The sequence below is a fragment of the Triticum urartu genome, chromosome 2, assembly GCF_003073215.2.
Source record: "Triticum urartu cultivar G1812 chromosome 2, Tu2.1, whole genome shotgun sequence".
In the NCBI taxonomy this organism is placed as follows: Eukaryota; Viridiplantae; Streptophyta; class Magnoliopsida; order Poales; family Poaceae; genus Triticum; species Triticum urartu.
Window position 1 is genome coordinate 564397722 of NC_053023.1, and position 6400 is coordinate 564404121.

A 6400-nucleotide genomic window follows, 5' to 3' on the forward strand; every position below is an offset into this window, starting at 1 on the left:
GAGCATGCTTATCATTTGTGAGTAGTTACCTTTGTTCTTCAGGTCATAGGAGAAATCATGTTGCAAGTAATCATGTGAATTTGATATGTGTTCGATATTTTCATAGTATGTATGTTGTGATTCCCTTAGTGGTGTCATGTGAACGTCGACTACATGATACTTCACCATATTTTGGGCCTAAGGGAATCCATTGTGGAGTAGAAATTAGATGATGGGTTGCGAGAGTGACAGAAGCTTAAACCCCAGTTTATGCGCTATTCCGTAAGGACCGATTGGATCCACAAGTTTAATGCCATGGTTAGAATTTATTCTTAATACTTTTCTCGTAGTTGCGGATGCTTGTGGGAGGGTTAATCATAAGTAGGGGGTTTGTTCAAGTAAGAACAACACCTAAGCTCCGGTCCACCCACATATCAAATTATCAAAGTACCGAACATGAATTAAACCAACATGATGAAAGTGACTAGATGAAATTCCCGTGTACCCTCAAGAACGTTTTTCTTATTATAAGAAACCGTTTTGGCCTGTCCTTTGCCTCAAAAGGATTGGGCTACCTTGCTGCACTTTTGTTACTACTACCATTACTTGCTCGTTACAAAGTATCTTGCTATCAAACTACTCTGCTACTTACAATTTCAGCATTTGCAGACATTACCTTGCTGAAAACCACTTGTCATTTCCTTTTGCTCCTCGCTGGGTTCAACACTCTTACTTATCGAAAGGAGTTACAATTGATCTCCTATACTTGTGGGTCATCAAGGCTATTTTCTGGTGCCGTTGCCAGGGAGTGAAGCACCTTTGGTAAGTGGAAATTGGTAAGGAAACATTTATATAGTGTGCTAAAATTTATTGTCACTTGTTACTATGGAAAACAATCCTTTGAGGGGTTTGTTCGGGGTATCTTCACCTCGTCCATAACCAGAATTAGCTACACCTCAACCTACCGAAACTACTGAAAATATTGAATATGAAATTCCTTCGGGTATGATAGAATAACTGCTAGCTAATCTTTATGCAGGAGATGGAACTGAACATCCTGATATGCACTTGATATATGTGGAACAAATTCGTGGATTGTTTAAGCTTGGAGGTTTACTCGGAGATAAACTTATGAAAAAGGTTTTCCCTTTATCTTTGAATGCAAAAGCATTGGCATGGTATGGGCTATGCGATGATATTGGATCATGGAATTGGAATCGTTTGAAATTGGAGTTCCACCAAAAAATTTAACCTATGCATATAGTTCATCGTGATCGGAATTATATATATAATTTTTGGCCTCGTGAAGGAGAAAGTATCGCTCTAGGTTGGGGGAGACTTAAGTCAATGTTATATTCATGACCCAATCATGAGCTCTCAAGAGAAATTGTCGGCGTCCTGGGAACGGGGGTCCCCAGACTTGCCTGCCTGCGGCCCACAGCGTGGCTGGGCTGGCAGGTCTATATGGTCCATCTTCATCGACAAGGCATTCAAGACTCTCGCGAGGGGCCAAGCCTCACGAGGCGGATGACGCAAGACCTCCTCAGGAGCGGCCTCGCCAGGCAGGCTCGCGAGGGGCGGAGAGATCAAGGCAAGGCAAACCTCGCGAGGTCCTCGTGACGTGAGCCATGACGATCGAGACCAGCCAGCACCAGGCGGGCGCCAGCGCGCAATGTCCTTGTTTCCTCTTTGGTGCCAAGGGGGAAAGCACAGGTGCGGAGTACCGAGGCATCAGGCAAAGGTTTTCATATTGGTGCAACGAGACCAAGACCAGAAGGACGACAGGACAGAGGTCACCGTGGAGCCCAAGATGGCGTCACCACTAGAGCCTTTGACAGGCGAAGACCACCTTTTGTCAGGATAACTTGTACTAGCTGTCCCCTTTCTAATTGTCCGTTGTTGGCTCCCTTCCCGCTCAATATTTGGGGAGAGGACCAGGGCCTATATAAGTAGAACTAGCCACCACAGTGAAGGGGACGAAAAAAGGTACGAGAGATGAAGGGAAAAAAGAGCACAAGGGGACGAGAGACAAGTGAGGATCGACCTGATCACAAGTACGCCAAGCACAAGAACACCTCATCCTCAGGAGGTTGTTCTTCCCCTTGTAACTATTCTTCATCAGCCCAAGAGGCAATCCACCACCACCACCACACTGGAGCAGGGTATTACACCACAACGGTGGACCGAACCTGTATAAATCTTGTGGCTTTCTGTGTTGTGAGTTCATGGAGTTCATCTGCGAGATCTTAGAGAGCTAGGGCGTGGATCGATAGGGAGAAAGCCTTTGCGCGCACCCCAGTGTTTGAACATCAAGGGTTTGCCGGAACCCGTGATCCGACATTTGGCACGCCAGGTAGGGGGTGCACCGTAGCTTCTCTTTTGTCGATCTGCGCTCCGACGACACCGCGCTCTGCCCGCATGGCAGGCACCCTGCCGCCGACTCCGACGGCCAGTGTTGACGATGGGGCTAGGGGCTCCGAGCCCTGTCCCTCGCCCTGCGGCGGGTGCAGTGGCCGCCCAAGTTCAAGCCGGAAATACCGCCGTGCTACGACGGCGCGGCAGACCCGTCAGCTTTCCTGCTGGCGTATGAGGAGGCCGTCATTCAAGCCGGGGGAGACGACAAGGTCATGGACAACTGGCTTCCCATGGCCCTTGCCAGCGAGCCGCGCGCATGGCTACTCAACCTTCCCAGATCCACAGTGGCGTCTTGGGAGGAGCTCTGCGGCCTCTTCACTACGTGCTACGTTGGACCGGCGCACAATGCGGTCGCGGCCCTGCTAGGCGGCTCGCAAGTGCCGCCCTCAGAGCGCCACATTAAGCCGTTCCTCCGCCAGATCGGCGCCGCTTCCACGCGCTCGGGGGCTCCGCCGGGCTGGGCGTGCCCGAGGCCGACCTCACCTTCAGCTTAGAAGACCACCCCGTCACCACCACCGGCTCGGGTATGCTTCCGATGCTCTACACGCCCACCATCTATGATGTGGCCGTCACCAAGACCCTCATCGACGGCGGCGCAGACCTCAACTTGCTCTCCATGGAGGCCTTCAGCCTGCTTCATGTGTCGCTCGAACGACTAAGCCTCAGCAAGCCTTTCTCAGGAGTTGGTGGTGGCGATGCCTGCTCCCTTGGGCAGATCCTCCTTCCCGTCACCTTTGGCTCGTGCGACAACTACCGCACCGAGCTGGTCGACTTCGACATTGCCTGTATCGGCCTCCCGTACAACGCCATCCTCGGGTACCCAGCCCTGGCGCAGTTCATGGCGGCGACTCATCCAGCTTACAATCTCATGAAAATGCCAGGGAGCAAGGGTGTCCTCGCCATCAAAGGGGACACTAAGGAGGCCGTGACTATGCTCAAACTTGCCTTCAGGACCGCTGCAGCGACGCAGCCCGTCGGCATCGGTACCCCCGAGGCCAAGGAGGCTGCGCCGACCAAGAAGAAGCAGCTGTTCACCCAAGACAAGGCAGAGACAAAGCATGTGCCGGTCGACGAGGACGGCTCTTCAGGAGCCACCTTCACCATAGGTGCCGGCCTTAACCCCAACAAGAGGAAGCGTTGGTGAAGTTCTTGCGCGCGAACAAGGACATATTCGCATGGGAGCCCAATCAACTGGTGGGGGTCTCGTGGGAGGTGATTCAGCACCACCTGAGGGTGTGCCCCAATGCGCACCCTGTGAAGCAGCGAGCAAGGCGGCAGTCCACAAAGAAGCAGGCCTTCATATTCCAAGAGACCCGCAAGTTGGAGGCGGCGGGTGCCATTCATGAGGTCAGGTACCCCGAATGGCTAGCGAACCCAGTCGTGGTGCCGAAGAAAGGCGGGAAGGAGTGAATGTGTGTCGACTTCACCAACCTCAACAAGGCGTGCCCTTAGGATCCATTCCCTCTCCCGCACATTGACCAGATCGTCGACTCCACCGCTGAGTGCGACCTACTGTGCTTCCTGGATGCGTTCTCAGGGTATCACCAAATCAAGATGGCGGTGGAAGATGTAGAGAAGACAACCTTCCTGACCCCATGTGGGGTGTACTTCTACACCAGTATGCCCTTTGGTCTGCGCAACGCGGGAGCGACCTTTCAGCGGCTGATGCACATCGCTTTAGGGCGACAGCTCGGGAGGAACACGGAGGCCTACATCGATGACATTGTGGTGAAATCTCGGGAGGCGAGAACCTTGATCCAAAACCTAGAGGAGACCTTCGAGAGCCTACGCCAGGTGAACCCGTGGCTTAACCCAGAGAAATGCGTGTTTGGTGTTCCTTCCGGCAAGCTGTTGGGGTTCCTCATGTCGCACAGAGGGATCGAGGCGAACCCGGAGAAGATGAAGGCCATTGAAGGCATGAGCCCGCCGCAGACCCTCAAGGAAATGCAGAAGCTGGCAGGTCAGGTGACCACATTAGGGCGCTTCATCTCCAAGCTGGGAGAGCGCGCCTTACCCCTTTTCAAGCTGATGAAGAAGAAGGGCCCGTTCGAGTGGACTCTGGAGGCCGACCGGGCCTTCCAAGACCTCAAGAGATACCTGACCAGCCCATCGGTATTGGTGGTGCCACAGCCTCTTGAGCCCCTGGTGCTCTATCTTGCTGCCACCCCATACTCCGCCGCCAGCGCTGCGCTAGTGGCGGTTCGGGAGGAGCGCCAAGCCAAGAGTGCGCCGCGCCAAGCTACGTCACCAGCTGAGATGACGCAAGATCAGGAGGGCGCGGCAAGAGCCGTAGCGGCAGCAACAAAAGACCAAGATCGGCCGGATGACACCGTAGAGACCCTCGCAAGCGACCAGGCACCAGAGGTCCCACCACCTCAGGAGGCATCCCAGCTTGCACAAGATGCAAGCCTCACCAACACGTCGGTTCTCGTCGGGCACCCGGTGTACTTCGTCAGCATGGTGCTACGGGATGCAAGGGCACATTATCCCATGCCTCAGAAGCTCCTGCTCGCGCTCCTGGTGGCCTCGCGCAAGCTACGACACTACTTCCAGGGCCACCCCATCAAGGTCGTCTCGGCCTACCCGTTGGAGAGGGTGCTCAGGAGCCCCAACTCTTTTGGAAGGGTCACCGAGTGGAACATCGGGCTACAGGCATTCCAGTTGGAGTTCAGCACCACCAGGGTCATCAAGGGAGTTGTACTCATTGACTTCGCGGTGGAATGGACGGATGCCCCGACACTGGAAGCAGGCGAGGACCGGTCCACCTCGCTAGGAAGTGAGGCGCCAGATGGATGGGTCATGTATTTCAATGGTGCCTTCGCGCACCAGGGCGTGGGGGCTGGAGTAGTGCTCATCTCACCCACGCAGGATAAGCTCTATTACGCTATGCAACTCTGCTTTCAGCAGGGCGAGAAGGTCTCCAACAACATTGCGGAATACGAAGGCCTCATAGCTGGCCTGAAGGCCGTGGCAGCTCTAGGGGTGAAGCGCCTCACAGTTAGGGCAACTCACAGCTCCTCGTCAACTTCTCCAACAAAGTGTACGAGCCAAAGGACGAGCACATGTAGGCGTACCTCGCGGAAGTACGTAAGATGGAAAAGCAGTTCCTAGGCATGGTGGTGCAGCATGTGCCCCGTGGCACCAACAAGGAAGCCGACGACATCGCCAGGAGGGCATCCAAGCGGTAGCCCCAAGAGTCCGGCGCCTTCGAGGAGTGGCTCTTCAAGCCGTCAGCGACGCCACCGCTTTCAAGCATGACACGGCCTCGAGAGGAGCTCCCACAACCGCCAGCCACTGGAGCCCCAGCTTGTGGCCCAACCTCAGGGGCTCTCTTGCTCTTGGCGCTCGAGCCTCAAGAGGGATGTTGGACCAAGGAATTCAAGGAATATCTGATGCAAGGGGCGCTACCGGAGAAGGAGGAGGACACAGAGCGCGTAGCCCGGCAAGCCACGACGTACTGCATCCAGGACGGTGAGTTGTATAGGAAGTGACCAAATGATGTTTCGTTGCATTGCATTTCCAGGGACCAGGGGAAGGAGTTGCTGATTGACATACATGGCAGGGACTGCGGGCATCACTCGTCGTCACGGACTCTTGTCGGCAATGTGTTCCGTAGTGGATTCTACTAGCCCACGGCGCTCAACGACGCAGCTGAGCTGGTGAGGTCCTGCGAAGCTTGCTAGTTCCACGCCAAGCAAATCCATCAGCCCGCTCAGGGCCTCCAGACTATACCACTCACGTGGCCGTTCGCTGTCTGGGGGCTGGATATCTTGGGCCCATTCCCACGAGCACCAGGGGGATACCGCTACCTCTACGTTGCCATTGACAAGTTCAACAAGTGGGCAGAAGTGGAAGCCGTCCGCACCATCCCAGCCGGTTCCGCGGTTAAATTCATCAAGGGCCTTGTGAGCTGTTTCGGGGTCCCCAACCGCATCATCACCGACAACGGCTCGCAGTTCACCAGTAACCTCTTCAAAACATACTGTGCTAACCTTAGAACGCAGAT